General features: G+C 38.3%; 1 protein-coding gene and 1 long non-coding RNA gene across 2 annotated transcripts in view; one reads left to right on the forward strand and one right to left on the reverse strand.

Annotated features, from left to right (window-relative positions):
• Positions 1 to 20,571, reverse strand: part of LOC139133972 (regucalcin-like) — a 93,408-nt gene that overhangs the window by 30,916 nt on the left and 41,921 nt on the right. The window lies entirely within an intron of this gene.
• Positions 9,938 to 10,793, forward strand: LOC139132623 (uncharacterized). The gene is made up of 2 exons (XR_011552379.1): positions 9,938 to 10,209; positions 10,605 to 10,793. It is a non-coding gene; the product is annotated as an uncharacterized lncRNA (long non-coding RNA).

The following is a 20,571-nucleotide window of genomic DNA, read 5'->3' on the forward strand; positions in this document are numbered from 1 at the left end:
GTTTCAATACTGCACAGCTACATAGCGTCACTATCGTGTGATCGAGGTACAGCGTTGTTGAACGGGATACAGAAACTCTGCAGAGGGAGAAACGATCGTTGACATGAACAGTCAATGTACTTCAGCACGTAGTCCGCAGATAGCGGATCGAGAAAATAAACGTGTCCCAGTAATAACGGAATATTTATGTACATTAACTCGATATTAATCAAATTTCCAGCTCATCGCAAAAAAATGTATTGCAAAGATTAATTTGTCACTGACAAATACTGCACTGTATGGAAAAAACAGTCTGTAGAATAGTTCAACTTCAACTGGTAGGCATAGTATTACCCGAGACAAACACTTGTGTTGTCAATTTGATTTCATTTCATAAACTTCATACTTCATCGAGTATCGTGTATTTCAGCCTTTGTGAAGCCATTTTATTGATATTTTCAATTTTTGTCTTGGCTTTGTTGTTGAACATGTTGAATCGTCTCCGTGGACATGTACGCAAAAGTGTGACGGGGTCGAAGTGACTTGGGTACCTGGGGCCGACCAAAACCAGTGTGAATTACTGGGGTCAAAGCGGACAGCGGCCGGGATGACGTGTTCCCCAAGCGAGCTACCTTCAGAAGTCTGTTTCATCGCAACTTTAAAACCCGTCATTTATTTACTGATGTTATTCTCAGCATCACAAACATATACGCCTCTGCTATGTATCACAGCAAATAGTTATATTTGAGCGCCCCGTAAATGGGATCCTCGTTTTTTTGCGAACCCGGAAGTGTGTCTTGCTCAATGCATTTCCTACCCATAGCGAGGGAAACTGCCCGCGTTCCCATGCTCCCATGCACCCTTTTTCAATGCCAGTGCAACGCCATCTGTGCAAAATTTGCGGCTGACTCGCAGCGTGTTTGCAAGGTTATATCTGATTGGTCGATTGTCACTATTCACAGCCACTTAGGGAGTCTATTTGTATTGTTTTCATTATATTGGTAAGATTCAGCCACCCAATTGGATAACAGCTTCGAAATCGCTGCGAGTCGGCCCAAAATTTGTGGTGGTATGGTCCCGTTTGATGGAAAACCTCTCTTATTCTAACAATGACGTAGTTGACTTTGGACTTCGATTTCGTAAATGTGATGTCCATGCAGTGAGTTTGGGTTGGCGCGCTTATAATGTAGCTCTGCATGGCAGGGCTGTGTGTTACCGGCGTTACACGGCCTCCCACCATGTTACCGGCGTTACACGGCCTCCCACCACAGGTGGGAGGCCGTGTAACGCCGGTAACACACAGCCCTGCCATGCAGAGCTAGCTTATAATGCAATCTTCGCCCGCCTGCGGTCCGATATCCCGCATTTATTAGCGATATTTATCTGTTTTGACTTGACCAAAGTTGGCAAAACTTGCTATGTACGTTAAAGATACTATGATACAAGATTATTGAAAGTCATTTGACATTTTTTTCAGCCAATTCCCAATATGCCTATTTAATGAACCTTCCAAATTAGGGATATATACTGGCATTTACTTGATAAAATTTGGCGAAACATGCTGTGTACATTGATCATTATACCAGGTTATAACAGTATTGAAAGTCATTTTGCATTTTCATGTCAGCTAATTCATAATTTGCATAAATAGCTAACAAGCTTTCACGGTTTGGCATATAGAGCTTGAAGGACTTGACCAAAGGTAATTACACAGGTAATTACACATGCTATATTGTGATACAATGACAGTACTCAAAGAAATTAATTATTTTTATTTCAGCTAATTACATATTTGAATACTTAATGACCTTTAGAATTGATCTGTGGTGAAATTCATTGTGTTGATCATAACACTTTAAATGTAGCAAAGCATGTAGCAAGGTTCAAACTTGCACATAAATGCAATATATAATGAAACACGTGAGCATTTTCAGTTCATATCTGGTTGTATAATAGCGTGTAGAACAAAGATGTTATCTGTAGTACAATGGTTCTTTCTGAAGCCAGCCTGACAATCTGAAATGATATTTACGTTATCAGACCACTTAGTTAATCTGTCATTCAGGATCGCAGTAAATATTTTTCCTAATGCGTTGAGAAGAGAAATACCCCTATAATTGTTCACATCTTTTCTGTCACCCTTTTTAAAGAGCGGGATAACAATAGCGATAGTCCATTCTGACGGGAAAATTCCAGACTCAAAATACAATTAAAAAGCTCAACAAGTAAAGGTAGAATAATGTCTGAGGCATACTTGTAGAACTCATTTGGAAGGCCATCTGGACCTGGGGCTTTACCTGATTTTAATTTTTTCAGACATTTTAACACTCATTTTTACCTCGCGTGCGCATGCGCGCAGCGAGGTTATGGTTTAGGCATTTCTGTGTGTGTGTCTGTCTGTCTGTCTGTTAGCACGATATCTCAAAACGGCTTGGCAGATTCCGATCACATTTCGCACACAATTTGTTCTTCAAATTTGCAACAACTGATTAGTTTTTGGTGGTTGTGCTTTGCGAATTTATCAAGTTATGAGTAAAAGAAAATTTGTGGCCTGTATAAGTCTATCGGAGGCTAAATAAATATGTTTGAGGGCGCTATACTAAAACATTTTACACAAAGTGATTTCTGAATTCAGTCACTCGGCCGCGCTGATCGCTAATCTTGAGTTTTGACTGTTGATGTCGTCGTGTCGACGTTTGACTTTAAGAATCGTGTGGGTTACTCTGGACATAGCGAACCAAAAGCTAGATTATCGAAGGTTAGCGTCATAATATTTGATCAATGCATTTTTCTCTGAGAATGAGATGTAGAGTGACACTTTTCAATCTTGTGTGTGTGTCAGCGAATTTATATTCCGGCATGGTTCCGCTGAGATCAGCATAATATTATGGCGACGTATTGACAGTCTGTGTCTTTTAAGTTGCTTTTCAAGATTGTATTAGCTACAGAACCAACAATGACAAATTTTTCATGAGATTTCCATGTTGGCATTGATGTTAAATCAGGAGCAGTAGGCTAGCTCCTGCCATGCTCCTGCGTACAATAGGTCTGCGTTTCCCGGCGGTACGGTGGTAGGCCGACGGCTTGTACCACACTGTCCACAGGACAGCACGTGGTAGAGGCCGTGTGCACAACCTGTACGCAGAGCTTCGAATACACTAGACAGAGTTCGTGTTTCCGTAAATTAGGCATTGAACTTGACAATATAGGCAATAACCAGAATCATCGACCATCGCCTGACAAGTGCACCATAGTCAGCTGTACATGAGTTGCGTGGCGTGGTGAGCAGGTTCCCATGGGTATTTATTTTTTGAAATGCGTACTTCAAAGGTCACGAACTCATTTTGCTGCTACACGGCGCGGCACAGATGATTGTATCGTTTTTGGGCGCATTGAGATACTGTGAAGTAGGTCAACTCGTTCTACATGGCAATTATATGTGAAATATGCAGAATTTATACGCAAACGCGACCTCTGCCAGTTAAGAGCCTGCTCAGCCATTTGCACTTGCATCGACAGATATTGTTGGATCATAATTTTTCAAATGGTTTCTTTTCTTTTTTTTCATTGCGTAATACAGTGGGGATAATGTCAAATTTAGATAGATTGGATTAATTTCGGGAATAAAAACAATGTAATGTCATAAAAGCCAATACCCCAAGAAGTACTTTACAAAATGTGCACGCGAGGCAATTCAGTTCATATCTGGTTAATGTATATCTGTTTTTTCTAAAATCATTAATTATGCAAATGAGCAAAAAGTATGCAAGTCACACCCACCAAAAACTAATCAGTTCTTGCCATTTGCTTACTGAATATATGTACCACATTTGATTTTAATCTGATGAGCCGTTTTTGAGATATCGGACCAACAGACAGACAGACAGACAGGCAGACGGACAGACAGACAGACAGACATCGCTGCTGTAGTGACCTGTACATTCTATACATATGTTAATTTGTTGCATCTAGTCCCCTTATGAAAATTGTCTGTAGAAATTCTATTGAAATTGATGACAAAATTCAATTTAAGTGATATAGAACTTCTACAGAAATTCTACTGAAGCTATATCGAAATTAACGGAGTTTAATGGAGTTTTGGCCCCCTTTTTCTGTAGAAATTCAACAGAATTTCTGTATCCTTTCTGTAGAATTTACAGAATTTCTATGTAAATTCAATACACGTTCTACAGTTTATCTGTAGCACTATATTGAATTTGTACCACATTCTACAGAATTTTTATGTAGAATTTCTGTAAAACTATACTTAATTTCTGCACTCTTTTACAGAAGTTTGTTTGTCTTATACGAGTTCAAACTCTTAGAAAGTATGACAACAATATGTGTTAAACGTTTATTCAGTAAGGAATACCACCTTATGATATTGCCATAGATACCAATGCAATGAATTACTGCAAAACTCACAAAAAATCAGTCAGCAAGTAAATTATAAACATGTAGTTTATTTCTAAAAGAATTATGATTAACAATCGATCAAAACTTGATGAAACATACAGGGACTACAAAATATAAAGCAACCTACACATATGAATGCATGAATGCAAGGCCTACCTCTCCAGTCTAGCAGTTTTGACCGCAGCCAACTTGCATAATTAAAGTGTTGTGTACGTATCTCAGTTGATGCTGCAATGTGGATCCTTACAGATGTGACATATTAGTGAGCTCCTTTCTCCATAACACTGTTAGAATCTTGCTAATGGACCTTGGATCCTCATATTCCATGCAATTTGGAGTTGAACTTTAGTACTTTTCATAACAGCCATGTGCACTGTGGACTGCCTCAAGTCCAAATGAATAATGCGTGGCTACACTATTATATAATCAGCCCATTGTAAAGGCAGGAAACTATTTGCATAACAAAGCAATGGCACAGGTCAGCTCACTTGACCTAGGATCGAACAAAGATAGTCTGGTTGGTCTGTGTACAGTCATGAAATGTACAAAAGCAATGGCAAAAGGAAATTGTACAATTGAAACTTTATACATTTTCCTGGCATGTGTGTGTAAATGAAAATAGCTTTTAAGAAAGGGTATACGAAAATGTGTTAATTCTCCATAGGTAAATGTCACTGACTTTTCCATATTGAAACCAGCTATATATATGTCACTGAGTTCTTATCAAAGCTCATGCCAACATGCAAAAACATGAACTTAAGTCTGAAACATTGTAAACTGTGGGGAAAAACAGAAAAAAATTTCCACAAAAGCTATGGAACCGAAAAATTCCATAAAAAATATGTTTAATTTCTGCAGATTTTCTACAGAAAATTATCAGCAAACTTCAATAGAATTTAAAGTTTCTATACATATTAAAATTCTATAAAATTTAAATTTTTCTACAGAATTGTATTGAAAATTTTCAATTGAATTTCAATGGAAGCATATTTCCATCAGATTTCCATAAAATATATAGAATTTCTATAGAATATCAGAGTTCAATAGAATATCTACAGACTATTTTCGTAAGGGTATTGGCACTGCACCTGTGTATTTTGCACCTGCATCTGTATTTTGTGTATTTAAAAGAGAAAATGAATAAATCGGACAGTCAGTGCTCTGTCATCGTCGTGTTAGCTCCCGTTACTGTATGTATGATGGGTGTATGCCTTTCAACTTGGCCATTCTGAACATTACATTGGCGACGAGGATTTTGCCGAGTCATAGCAAGACTCCAACCCTATAGTTTATGAAGTAGACACTCTCGTTAGTTCAAAATGGCAGGTGCGAGGCTAGTTTTCTTTTTCACAAATGTCTCTGTTGGATATCCACACTGACTCTGCTACATTAGCACCAAGATGGAAGCGTTGGTTGGCCCGTTTTGAAAAAGCTGCACTGCATGGAAGATTACGGACCCTGACCAAAAGAAAGCATTACTTCTAGACAGAGGTGGTGAAGATTATTCGATATTTCTGAAACCCTTGTAATGCCTACTGATGCCCAATATGATGATAACTATAAAAAGATAGTGAAGGCTTTGGATGACTACTTTCTACCTAAAAAGAATACTGAATACGAAATTTTTCAATTTCGACGCACTGTACAACATGACACTGAAACCATTGACCAATTTGTGACTCGTGTGAAGAAACTGGCTGTTAATTGTAGCTTCACTTAAACCAAGCTATGACGGATGCTGAAATAAAGCACCAAATTATCCAAGGGGGAAGAAACAAGAAGGTTTGCAGAAAAGCTCTACAACAAGACATGACTCTCGACCAAATTGTATCACTGGCAAGGTCATTGGAAATCTCTGAACGGGAAGCACATGGTATAGAACATTTGCAATTGCCGGACACTGCCCACACTCCATCCAGCCGACAACGTCAGACACAACGTGGTGGTTATAAGAAAAATCGACAAGCTCAAGATTTGAAAAAAACCTCTTCAAGTTGTTACTTTTGTGGCGGTAAATATCCACATCAAGGTGTCTGCCCAGCAAAGGGTAAGCAATGCCACTATTGTCATAAGAGTGGACATTTCAAATCTTGTTGCCGTAAACTGAAAAACATTAATGAAAAGAAAAGTAGTAAGCTTCCATACAAGCGAAATGTTGTCGATACAGTGTGTGTTAAAAATGTCAAAGATGATAGTTCAGATACCAGTAGTGATTTCCTGTTTAATATCCAAGTTTATGAAAGATATGGTGGCAAGCTTCCATTTGCAAATCTTTCCATAAATGGTAAATGTATAGATTTGATGTTAGATTCAGGTGCTACTTGTAATGTTTTGAATAAGAGTGATTTTCAAGCATTAAGTAATTCTGTAATCTTGAACCAATCAATAAGAATTTATTCACCTATGGCAAACAACAAAAGGTTAATGTAATGGGTCTTGTAAAAGCCAAGATTGACATGGGAAATCGTTTCGAAACTTTGGATTTCATTGTTGCCGATACTAAAGACTCGATTTTAGGATATCCTTCCGCAAGTCTTCTTGGTTTTATACAAATTAACTCCCATCAGTCGAATAGTGTTTCAGTATCTGAGAGGGTTCCAAACACAAGTCACACACAACCACACGAACAAACCAATTTATCAGACACAGACCAGTCAGCTGTTATGAAAGATTCAAAATCGGCTGCTCTAGAAATGCCAAATTGTCCAGAAACTGTACAAAAAATAGTACGTGATCACGCCCAAGTTTTCACAGGTATGGGAAAATATAATGGCAACCAAATTAAACTTTATATTGATGAAAATGTCAAACCTATTGCCCAGAATCATAGACGTGTTCCATACCATTTGCGCAAAAAAGTTGAAGCAGAGATAAAATCATTGGAAGATTCTGATATTTTGGAAAAAATTGATGGCCCAACACCCTGGGTGAGTCCCATTGTTATCGTTCCAAAATCTGGCACTGATAAAGTAAGAATATGCTGTGATTATCGAGCTCCAAATATGGCTATCCAAAGGGAACGCCATGTTACTCCAACTGTACAAGAAATTCGTACAAAACTTCATGGTTCCACTGTATTCAGTAAATTGGATGCTAATAAGCACTATTTACAATTTGTACTTGATCAAGAATCTCGGAATATTACGACAATCAGTACTCATGTTGGGCTTCGACGATATAAACGTCTTCCCTTTGGTATCAATTTGGCAGCTGAAATTTGCCAAAACGAAATGTCACTAATTTTACAAGACATTCCAGGTGTTGAAAGTATTGCTGATGACATAATTATTCATGGTGTAGATCAGGAGGCGCATGACAAAGCACTCCATGCATGTTTGTCTCGTTTGGCTGAATATGGCTTGACTCTTGGTTTGTCAAAATGCATGTTTTCAGTTCCAGAAATAGAGTTCTTTGGATTCACATTCGATAGAAACTGGAATGCATTGTAATGAAAAACGAATCAAAACAATCCGTGAACTAAAACGCCCCGAGAACGTTTCCGAAGTTCGTTCATTTCTGGGTATGTTGGGTTTGCCTTCTATGATGGTGCCCCAATTTAGCACTCTGTCAGAGCCAATTAGACGCCTTACAAAAAAAGGTGTTCCATTCATTTGGGTGATGCTCAAGAAACTTCGTTTGGAAAGTATAAAGAATGCAATATGCTCTGACACAACCTTAGGTTATTTTGATATAAATAAACCCACAACTCTTACCGTTGATGCAAGTCCTGTCGGTATTAGTGCTATTTTGCATCAGGGTGATACGCTTATCAGTTGTGCTAGTAGGTCATTATCAGAAACCGAAAAACGTTATAGCCAACTGGAACGAGAAGCCTTAGCAATTTCCTGGGGTTTAGATTATCATCGTTTATATTTGGATGGATCGCCTGAATTTGTTGTGGAAACAGATCACAAACCACTTGTTCGAATATTTAATAGTCAAGAATACCATAAAATGTCAACGCGTATTGAAAGGTGGGTAATTAAAGCCCAAAGATTTAGATTCAAAGTTTCAATATATAGAGGGAATGAAAAATCCTAGTGATTATCTATCTCGCCACCCTGGTGAATTTAAATCTCGTGACGCAACCTATACTGATCAGTATATTTCGTTTGTGAAACATCACTCAAACCTCGTGCTGTAACCTTAGATGAAATACGTAACGCTACTCAGAATGATGAAATACTAATGTTTGTTGCCCAATGTTTGCAAAATAATGCTTGGCACAAAATACCCCTTACCGAAAATTATTTCTACTGCAAATTTGCCGTAAGTTTGCAGCAAATATGCAGGAAGCATATAGCTTGCAGGAAGGAGTTGCAGAAGTTTGCAGGTAGATGTGACCCTCCTGCAAACCCTTAAGTCAGTTTGCAGCAAATTTGCGGTAAACGACTAAGTTGCTGCAAATTTGCGGCAAACCAGATTATTGCTGCAAATATGCAGCAACACATGATTGACATATTTCCCACTATTTCATTACCAGGGAGTACACACTACACACTGAGTACTGTTGCACTTCGTGACCAGTCATGTGTAAGCAACATAAAATTGATCTTTAATTTATATTTTTTGTTCCTTTATTTCATAACAGACAATCCACTTTTTAAATTATAATAACTGGTAATGCTAGATAATGAACAGCTTCAGTTATGCTGGTGAAAGCATTGCATGGATATAGAGTGCATCTATAGTATATGCTGTAGTGACATGATGTAATAAAAGTGCCCTTTGACAATCTGGTTGGGTAAATTATGGTTGGATCGAAAACTGAATTTTTAGGGAAACAAATTTTTGAAACAGGGACTTGTCTGTCTTGCAAGTTACACCCTGTATTTTCTGCGAATGATACCAACATGCAAACAGTTTCGAACGAAATGTGCGTTTGATGATGGTCTGTAAGGACACATCGTAGACTTTTGTTACTGCAAATCTGTACAGTAATGTTTCCGCTACTACCTCCAAGCAGAGTAGTGGCTGTGCTCCAAGCTATTCATCCCATCAATATAGTACATGTATACGGTACGTACAATGCACTGCAGCTTACAGTCTGTCCCATCGATGCCGCTGACAAAATCTCGCCTTCTGATAACATGGGTCGAGGTAAAAGGCTTTTGTCCATGTTTCAGCGTTAGAGTTGAATTGCCGAGCACAAATTTGAGATTTAGGATTACACTCCATCCCGAGTCGCTGTACGAAAATTCAAAGCGCCGCTGCACCAACGTCCAACACGTCCTGTGTATCAGCTGCGAACAGCCGACATGTTTACACTCTCCGGTCACGGTTCATCAAGGTCAATTCGCGCATTGATATTGATTCTTCGTGCTGAAAGAATTTTTACTCTCTTTTTAGTCTTTCTATGATAAAAATAACCATTTTCATTAAACTAATAAATCAAATGCTATATAAGTATGAAATATAACGGATTGGTGCAGATGTAGAGTCAATTCCAGCATTTAAAAACGGGACTACATTATCAATCGCGTAATGATTTATAGATCGCACTTCCGTTATCGTCATGAGGCTTGATCGGCGCGAAGTTAGATTTTAGTACAGCCATTGTCGGCTGCGTACTTGTGAGCAGGGAGTTTTCTAGTGGACAATTTCGTGATCTTTCTATGGAATCGCCAGCCAAATGATATAACATAGTTGCAAAAACGTGTATACAGTACCAGGGACAGGCGGAGTTCTAAATTTGTGAACGCGAGCGGCAGTAAAGATGCCGACTATATTTTCTGAGTACGGTATTTACACACAGCACGGTGAGACCTGCAACCGGACCGAGAATCGTCCAGCGTCTGCGAGCCGTTCAGAAATGTAAGTCAATGTACCGTTCGTCTGTACATCGATCGCTATAATTATGTTCTGTAATCGTTGTATTGCAATCTTTACCTAAAGATAAATTTTCGTTGAGTACTGATTCATACTGAATTCACTTTCGTTTCACAACAGTTACTTACAGTAAGTGCTGAGATTTTTGCAGATTGTCGCCGTCGTGTATGTAAACAACATACGGCGAGTTGTCCGCTGTCGGACATTTTAATCATTATTAATTTAATTTCGATCATGAATATTTATGCATTTTCTGCTTCAATTTTTCAACTTGATTTTGTCTCATTTTCAAATAATTATCGATTTCTTTCATGAAATTTACAATGTTTGGTCAAACGGTAAAGACTTACACTCTTCCCTGAACGATTTATATTTTTCAGAATCCATTGCTGGTACACTAAAGGGACAAGAAATTCAGAGAACAGAAAGCCAAATTGCAGCCTTTGACAGTAATGTAAATGTTACATGAAACTTCTCAAGTCAAAAGAAAATCTTGACATGATCATGACACTTATGTGGCATGAAATGAACATTGCATATAAAATAAATTGTACCACAATTGAATTTAACCCTTTTTTCTCTGTCATCTTTTTGTTATATAATAACTTTATTTGCGCTGACCATTGTTTCTCGTGAAACTGGTATTTCAGAGTTAAGTTGGATAAATAATATTTATATATTGGCCGACTGTGGACAGCACAAGATGTGTTTTATCCAACTAAACTCTGAAATACCAGTTTCACGAGAAACAATGGTCAGCGCAAATAAATAATTTGCTGTATGGAGTTTGCGGCAAATTTTCAGTAACATTCAAATTAATTTGCCGCAAGTTTGCTGCAAGGATTGTGGCCGCAAATTTGCTGCAAAGAGTTTGCAGCAACGTTGCGGCAGGGAGTTTGCTGCATATTTTGCAGCAAGTTCACAAGAAACCTAATTTGCATCTGAAAAATGAACCACCCGCATATTTGCGGCAAATAGTTTGCTGCAAATTTACTGCAAAGCTTGCGGCAAATTTGCAGTAACAGTTTGCGGGAGGCCTAAAATTTCGGTAAGCGACCTGCTAATGTAAATAAAGAATCTGTGACGATATATAAACAGATCAAAGATGAGCTATCTTTTTCCGACGGAATACTTTTGAGGGGATCTAAAATTGTTGTCCCTTTATCACTTCAATCTCAAATGGTTTCAACTGCGCATGAAGGCCATTTAGGATCATCTAAAACTACAGCACTTATGAGAGAAAAAGTTTGGTTTCCCGCAATGAAATCTCTTGTAAAATCGGTGATATCTGATTGCTATGCTTGCCAACTTAATGTTGACACAACTATACAAGAACCATTGAAACCAACAAAACTACCAAGCGAAGTTTGGTCATCTCTTGCTACAGATATGTATGGTCCTTTACCCAACGGCGAATATCTTGTTGTAGTTATAGATGAGTATTCACGTTTTCCTGAAGTTGAAGTTACTAACTCGACAAGTTCCGCGTCAGTCATACCAAAACTTGACCGTATTTTCACATCTTACGGATACCCTTCTAAACTCAAAAGTGACAATGGGCCCCCTTTCAATTCGAATGAATTTGCGTCTTACTCCAAAAATTCTGGTTTCAAACATCAGAAAATTACCCCTGAATATGCAAGGGCAAATGGTCTAGCAGAAAACTTCATGAAAAATTTGGGCAAGGTAATTCGTTGTTCTCTAATTGAACGGAAAAATTGGAAGATTGAAATGCGGAAATTCCTACTTAATTACCGTTCAACTCCTCATCCCTCAACTGGCAGAAACCCTGCTGAGGTAATGTTCAGTCGTAAAATTAAGAGCAAATTACCTTTTATTGATAACTCAGAACATAAACATGATGCAATTATCCAAAACAAACATAATCGCAGCATGGATAAAAACAAACTGTATCATGATAAACAAGGCAGAGTGAAACACAGATCGTTTTCAGAAGGGGAGAAGGTGTTAGTGAGAAACTCGAAACGTACAAAATATGCACCAAGGTACAGGAAAGATGTATTTCGTGTTTCACGTTCTAAAGGTAGTATGGTGACAGCTACAAATAAGCATGGCAAAAGTGTAACTAGAGATAAATCTTTCTTCAAAGTGTACCATGGTCCAGAAATTGAAAATTCTGATACAAACGAATATGACGAAGATGAAGAATTAGAAATGCTCATGAATGAAATGAAAATGAAGCAACACACACAGACACTTCACAAAGTGATACACACAGTGTTGACACAGATTCTTCACAAACTGCACACAGCAAGCAACCACAGACACTGAGGAGATCAACACGTACGAGGAAACCTAATATCAGAGAAGATTTCCTCTATTATTAAAATGCCCGAATATGAACTGATATGTTGATTAGAGTATGAATTTGTGTCTGTTTATTCAAATCTTGGATTGCAATGGCATCTGCTGATTGTTTGTTAGGTCATATATAATTTAAGCTGGATTGTTTTGTATGTTTTATTCTAAGGTAGGAAGGAATGTAGTGACCTGTACATTCTATACATATGTTAATTTGTTGCATCTAGTATTGGCACTGCACCTGTGTATTTTGCACCTGCATCTGTATTTTGTGTATTTAAAAGAGAAAATGAATAAATCGGACAGTCAGTGCTCTGTCATCGTCGTGTTAGCTCCCGTTACTGTATGTATGGGTGTATGCCTTTCAACTTGGCCATTCTGAACATTACAGCTGCGACATATGCCCACGTGTGTAAACACGTGAGCAAATAAAACATAAAATAATTTGTTTCATATCATATATAAACTATGTTGCATTTACCATTATATCTAAGAGTTTGTTTTGCTGAACAATTTTTTCATGCCACTTGTACTGCTAAATATTTCTCTATCAACATTCAGCTGCTGGTTTCCAACACGCTGTGGCTATCAACTATAAGCATACCTAGATTACACAAAACTCCAGTAATGGTTACCCTGCATCATCAATCTGATTAAAATCAGATGTAGAGACTACGGCGACGTCTGTACTTGCGCGGTATTCTCTTGCTGTCGCCTCTATCTGCAGGCGACAGCAAGAGAATACCGCGTAAGTATAAAAGACGCTGCCATACTCTACATCTGATTTTTTGCTCACGTGTTCACACACGTGAGCACATGTCGCAGCGATGTCTGTCTGTCTGTGTGTCCGTGTGTCTGTCTGTCTGTCTGTCTGTCTGTCTGTCTGTTGGTCCGATATCTCAAAAACGGCCGATCAGATCAGAATCAAATCTGGTACATAGATTGAGTTTGCAAATGGCAAGAACTGATTAGTTTTTGGTGGGTCTGGCTTGCATACTTTTTGCTCATTTGCATAATTAATGATTTTAGAAAAAACGAATATACATTAAAAACGACTGCACACAATTTGATGAGATTTGCTACAAATGTTGATCACACCAAGATATATCAGCAGTGGGAAGCATTAAGGGGTGACATGAAAGATAGTTGCTAATTTGCATATTTAATGAACTTTCCTAATCAGGGATATATATCTGATTTGACTGGATCAAAATTGACCAAACTTGGTATGTACATTGAAGATACTATGATTTAACATTATTGAAAGTCGTTAAGCATTTTAACTTCACCCAATTCCCAATTTGCATATTTAATGAACTTTGCTAATTAGGGATATATATTTGAATTGACTGGACCATTGTTGATGAAACTTGCTACATGTATTGAAGCTACTATGATACAACATTCTTGAAAGTCATTAAGCATTTTTACTTCAGCCAATTCCGAATTTGCATATTTAATGAACTTTCCTAATTAGGGATATATATCTGAATTAACTTGATTTTAGTTATTGAAACTTGCTATATACATCAAAGATACTGTGATATAACATTATTGAAAGTCAAAAGACATTTTTACTTCAGCCAATTCCTAATTTGCATATTAAAGGAATTTTCATAATTAGGGATATATATCTGAATTGACTAGATCAAAATTGATGAAACTTGCTATGTACATTAAAGACACTATAATACAATATTAATAAGACACAAATACAATATTATTGAAAGTCATTAAAGCATTTTCTCTTCAGCCAATTCCTAATTTGCATATTTAATGAACTTTCCTAATTAGGGATATATATCTGAATTGACTTGACCAAAGTTGACAAAACTTGCTACATGTATTGAAGATACTATGATACAACATTATTGAAAGTCATTAAGCATTTTTACTTCAGCCAATTCCTTATTTACATATTTAATGAACTTTGCTAATTAGGGATATATATCTGCATTGACCGACCAAAGTCGATGAACCTTGCTATATACATTAAGTTACTATGATACAATATTATTGAAAGTCATTTCAGAAATGTTAAAAATCTTTTCAATTTTAGCTCTGTTTTTTGTCTCTATAGCATGCATTTACTGGTCCGTTTAGTGAGAATTTTTTCAATCTATTTCCTGGTACCTGTGCCTGGCAAAGTTGGCATACACACCGTAACAACAAAGCATCCTGTATAGTTTACTTACTGTACCGTATACCCATATCTCTGCTTTAAAACACTCATAATGAAAGTTCAGTTTAAGATCTGTTGAAAGTCTTTTCATGTTTTAGTGTTCCAATATGGCTTGGTCTTTACAGGTGATTATAGTCATTACAGAGGTATACCTCTCTCCCCATGTAACACCACTGTAACATATCTCTTCAGTAGGGCATTGTCGCTCTGACAAAGGCAAAACATGTGTGGCCTTTTCTGTATATGCTTTTCTAGAGACGAAGTTACGTAACTGAGGAAGCTAATAGCGTGGAGGAGGCAAAAGTGACGTCACTTCCGTCAACAGCTTCCGTAAAACTATTTTGTCACACCACGTGATCACACTGTCAACAGCTTCCGTAAAACTATTTTGTCACACCACGTGATCACACTGTGCTACGTATATTTATTGCCACCACGAAATTACCTCGAGAAGGAAACGCGAGAGTGTTGTGTACATGAAATAATAATAAAATGAAAGTTAGAGCGTACGTGTGTGTGTGTATTGGCCTACATGGAAATGCGATAGACAATAATGCATTCACGTTAGAACGTCTATGCTCGATCAATTTTGAAGTGTTTTTGTCGTCAGTGTAGTGGACCTGTGAAAACTATCGATCTTGCGTTTGTGGTGAGGAAGTCCTCTCGGGGATACAGATACCGTGCACTGTGCAGGTTGAACCCGGAGGTCGAAGCAAATGCGATAGACAATGCTCGATCAATTTTGAAGCTTTTTGAACTGTCAGTGTAAAAAACTACTGATCTTGCGTTTGTGGTGAGAATGCCTTCTCGGTGATATAGTTACCGTGCACCGTGGAGGTAGAACCCGGAAGTCGATGCCCCACCGGCCTGCCGACTGCGTACCGTTACGCTGTTTGCAAGAAGACGCGATAGACTATCGGCTAGACCCTCCACAGAATGGTGCATTTACGTTAGAACGTCCATGCCATATCAATTTTGAAGTTTTTTGTCCCGTCAGTGTAAATTACGACATTGCTGGACATGTGAAAACTATTGATCTTGCGTTTTTAAGGACTGTGGTTTGTTGTTAGAATACCGTCTCGAGGATATAGATACCGTGCACTGCACCGTGCAGGTCGAAGCCCCACCGGCCGGCCAACTGCTGAGTAGGTTATGCTGCTACAATCGTAAAATCGTGGATAAATTGTTTCCAAATTTAGGATGATATTGTTGAACGATGTCAAAGTTTGGTGGATATCTTGAGGTGGGCGTGTAATGCTTTTTGCCTTCGTGTACGGAAGGGCAGTGATATACGCGGGTGTCGATCGACGCTCATAAGCTGATAATGTCATTGTGAAATCGGGCCGGTTTGACTTTTAAATAGGGGTCGTGTTTTTCTGGTGGTTGGAAAGGCGAGGCTGAAGTTGTGTTATACGCAGAAAGAAAACCAAAGATAGCATAATATTATTATAATATGATGAATTTAATCATTGAGTATGCCTTGTTATAATAATAGAGGTATGGACAATTTGTTTTTTGTCCTGTCAGTGTAAATTACGAGATTGGTGGACGGACATGTGAAAACTATTGGGTTTGTTTGTGGTCTTTGTCTAACAAGCCGTTCCGATCTCCTTTATACTGTGCAGGGGAGAATGAATTATGTTCCTCATGGGTTTACATGTGTCAAAAATACGAATTTTTGAGTGGATTTACAATTTTTTAATGCCAGTTAGTAAAATTACGAGCGAAAATTTCAGCTTCCCATTTCATCGGCGCGATCGTGCAAGAAACCTCAGTCTGTATGCTGAAAACGCTCAGTGTGTAAGCGTGTGGGAATTTTCGTAGTGTTTTTTCTCGCTTAATTTGGCAAATTATCAGCAAATACCTCAATAATTCAAGGTAACCCTTTCTTCTCAGTCGTTTCCTGGAGTTTCAAAGTCATACGAACGAAAATGAATGAAAAATTGCGATGCAAAAATCGTGCATCGGCGAGAGTGGCCGCCGTGTTTTTACCTCGCTATTTTTAGCCCACTGGGCCTGTGTATACACAGCGTACACGTTCCTTCAAGTTCGCATTAGAGTGTAAGTGTAAAGAGACTGAGAGTATTCATACAGAAATAGCCCATGATTCGAGCGTGGTTTTCGTGTTTTTCGTTTGAATTTTGGCCAAATAGTCGCTTTTTAGCGGGTTTTGAATTTTTTTAAAGCATCTAAAAACATTAAAATGACTTTTAATTAACAAACGAAATAAAAAATAAGAAATGTAATTAATTTATCTACAAAAGAAAAATATTTTTGACAAGCTGAATCAATGTTTTGGACGAGTGTGAGCTATTTTCGCGGGGATTCCCCGGACCTATCATTCATAGCTGTAGCGCTCGAAAACGCAGTCAGTTTCTGTGAAACGGGATGAAATTTTCTTTCAGGCGAGGCGTTTCAAGTTACTCTTGAGGAAAGTTACTTATTTATCAGTTACGGTGGCCCAAACTACCTGTTCTCCGCATTCAAAGTCTGCGTCCCATTCAATTTTTTTCTCTCACATATGTCTCCGCATTCAAAGTCTGCGTCGCATTCAATTTTTTTTCTCTCACATATGTCTCCGCATTCAAAGTCTGCGTCGCATTCATTTTTTTTTTCTCTCACATAAGCTTATGTCTCCGCATTCAAAGTCTGCGTCGCAATCAAATGTTTTTCTCTCACATATGTCTCCGCATTCAAAGTCTGCGTCGCAATCAAATGTTTTTCTCTCACATATGTCTCCGCATTCAAAGTCTGCGTCGCAATCAAATGTTTTTCTCTCACATATGTCTCCGCATTCAAAGTCTGCGTCGCAATCAAATGTTTTTCTCTCACATATGTCTCCGCATTCAAAGTCTGCGTCGCAATCAAATTTTTTTCTCTCACATATGTCTCCGCATTCAAAGTCTGCGTCGCAATCAAATGATTTTCTCTCACATATGTCTCCGCATTCAAGTCTGCGTCGCAATCAAATGTTTTTCTCTCACATATGTCTCCGCATTCAAAGTCTGCTTCGCAATCAAATGTTTTTCTCTCACATATGTCTCCGCATTCAAAGTCTGCGTCGCAATCAAATGATTTTTTCTCACATATGTCTCCGCATTCAAAGTCTGCGTCGCAATCAAATGTTTTTCTCTCACATATGTCTCCGCATTCAAAGTCTGCGTCGCAATCAAATGTTTTTCTCTCACATATGTCTCCGCATTCAAAGTCTGCGTCGCAATCAAATGTTTTTCTCTCACATATGTCTCCGCATTCAAAGTCTGCGTCGCAATCAAATGTTTTTCTCTCACATATGTCTCCGCATTCAAAGTCTGCGTCGCATTCAATTGTTTTTCTCTCACATATGTCTCGGCATTCAAAGTCTGCGTCGCATTCAATTGTTTCTCTCCTAGATGGGCGTCGCAGTCAGTGATTTTGTCACCAACACATGAGGGCGCTGGCAAGTTTTTGTGAGCATGACCCTCGCTCCATGACCCATGATTGCATCCGGAAAAAGTATCACTCTTTCAGTGTTCGTGATCGCGAAAAGCTCATTGATTTCGAAGGTAAGTGACAAAGTTATTCATTGTATTGTAAGCTTATGGGGTTAATGATCTAGCCACCGTCTAGCCCTGGATGTATTGGCAGTTGTGGGACGGGCTGCCGTTTTACATTCGGACGCTCATGTGGGACCCATTATGATGCGCCCATACTGGTGAGCAGCGTACCCCCTTGGCTAGATCATTAACCCCATAAGCTTTAATACAATACAATAAATTACTTTGTCACTTACCTTCAAAAATGATCTTTTCGCGATCACGAACACTGAAAGAGTGATACTTTTTCCGGATGCAATCATGGGTCATGGAGCTAGGGTCACGCTCACCAAAACTTGCCAACGCCTTCATGTGTTGGTGACAAAATCATTGACTGCGACGACCATCCACAGGCGGCCCAATCACTATTAATAAAGCTTATTATTGAGTTTTTCTCAGTTTTCTCTGTCACTATCAGTCCCTCTCCTTTTCTTCATGCTCTGACTGATCGTAGTAAATAAAATAAATGACTATATAGCCTAACCTAGCCTCTTGACTCGTTATTTTACACCCCAATACAAGGATGTTTATCTCTCATATACACATCTTGTAATTAATTAGTCAACACAACTAATTATGCTAATCGGTGGACTTATCAAGGGTTGGTCAACGTTGGAAAGATAGAGATGTAAATGAAAAAGGAGTTTTAGTAACCTTTCCTATCTTTCGCGATGTTGACTAACCTATAAAATCCCTGATAAGTCCACGGATTAGCATAATTAGTCATGTTGACTAATTAATTACAAGATGTGTGTATATGAGAGATAAACGTCCTTGTAATGGGGTGTAAAATAAATAAAGAGTCAAGAGGCTAGGTTAGGCTATAAAGTAATTTCTTTTTATTTCCTACGATCAGTCAGAGCGTGAAGAAAGGGAGAAGAACTGATAGAGAAAACTGAGAAAAACTCAATAATAAGCTTATTAATAGTGTTTGGGCCGCCTGTGGCCCATCTAGGAGAGGAACAATTAACTGCGACGCAGACTTTGAATGCGGAGACATATGTGAGAGAAAAACAGTTGAATGCGACGCAGACTTTGAATGCGGAGACATATGTGAGAGAAAAACATTTGATTGCGACGCAGACTTTGAATGCGGAGACATATGTGAGAGAAAAACATTTGATTGCGACGCAGACTTTGAATGCGGAGACATAGCTTATGTGAGAGAAAAACATTTGATTGCGACGCAGACTTTGAATGCGGAGACATATGTGAAAAAAAAACATTTGATTGCGACGCAGACTTTGAATGCGGAGACATAAGCTTATGTGAGAGAAAAAAATTTGATTGCGACGCAGACTTTGAATGCGGAGACATATGTGAGAGAAAAACAATTGAATGCGACGCAGACTTTGAATGCGGAGAACAGGTAGTTTTGGGCCACCGTAATCAGTTGTTGCTTACCATTTCGTGACACATTTTTTTATTCAATCACTTGTTGACCTGAAAAACAACGATATTTAGCACTCTTTTTCAACAGATATTTAGTAAGTAGCCGCGGTACGGCTGTCAAAATACTACACTCAGTGTGACAGTTTTCGGACGACTTCAGTTTTCGGACAAACTTACAGTATATGAGCCATGTAAGACCCCCTAGACTCAGCCACGATAGAAAATTGCCATTGTTTCGTAACATCAAATTTGATTGGTCAGGAGTGGATTTCTTGAAGTATTTTGGCCAATAGAAAATGCCCAAACAAAACTACTATTCCTCAGTAAGTTTTATCAAGCATGCAAGTACATAAGGATCGGCTGGCCATTTTCTGTTGGAATTTTCCAAACGTAGACGGACTACAACTGTGTATACCAAGTAAGACGAGAGTGGAAAGAAAGCAGATAGCTTAGAAAACAAGATAACAGACACAAAGAAGCCCTAAGAGGATACAGAAACGGAACTGAACATTGAAGGTCAGTACACAAAGTTGTACCTATATGCATACTGTACATGTCAGCAGCGACTTTGAAAATCAAGCGGCTCAAATAGGTCACTCATCAAAGGTATCTGGGACATATAGTGAGCTATGTTATGAGACTGTGTAACGTGAACACCATGGTTGAACTAACACCGAGTATATAGTATTGAAAGTGCATTGTAAATCAAAGTATGATAGGAACACGAAATCATTTCTGACAAAGTCAATCAAAATTTTATTTATAATTTGTACCATAATTTGGCGATGTCAGTGAATTCATATGAAACTTCTGCAGTCATCCATATTTAGTAATAGTAAATACAGTATTTTTTGGCTTGGCATATTACTACTTATC

Source organism: Ptychodera flava, chromosome 5 (genome assembly GCF_041260155.1).
Source record: "Ptychodera flava strain L36383 chromosome 5, AS_Pfla_20210202, whole genome shotgun sequence".
Classification (NCBI taxonomy): Eukaryota; Metazoa; Hemichordata; class Enteropneusta; family Ptychoderidae; genus Ptychodera; species Ptychodera flava.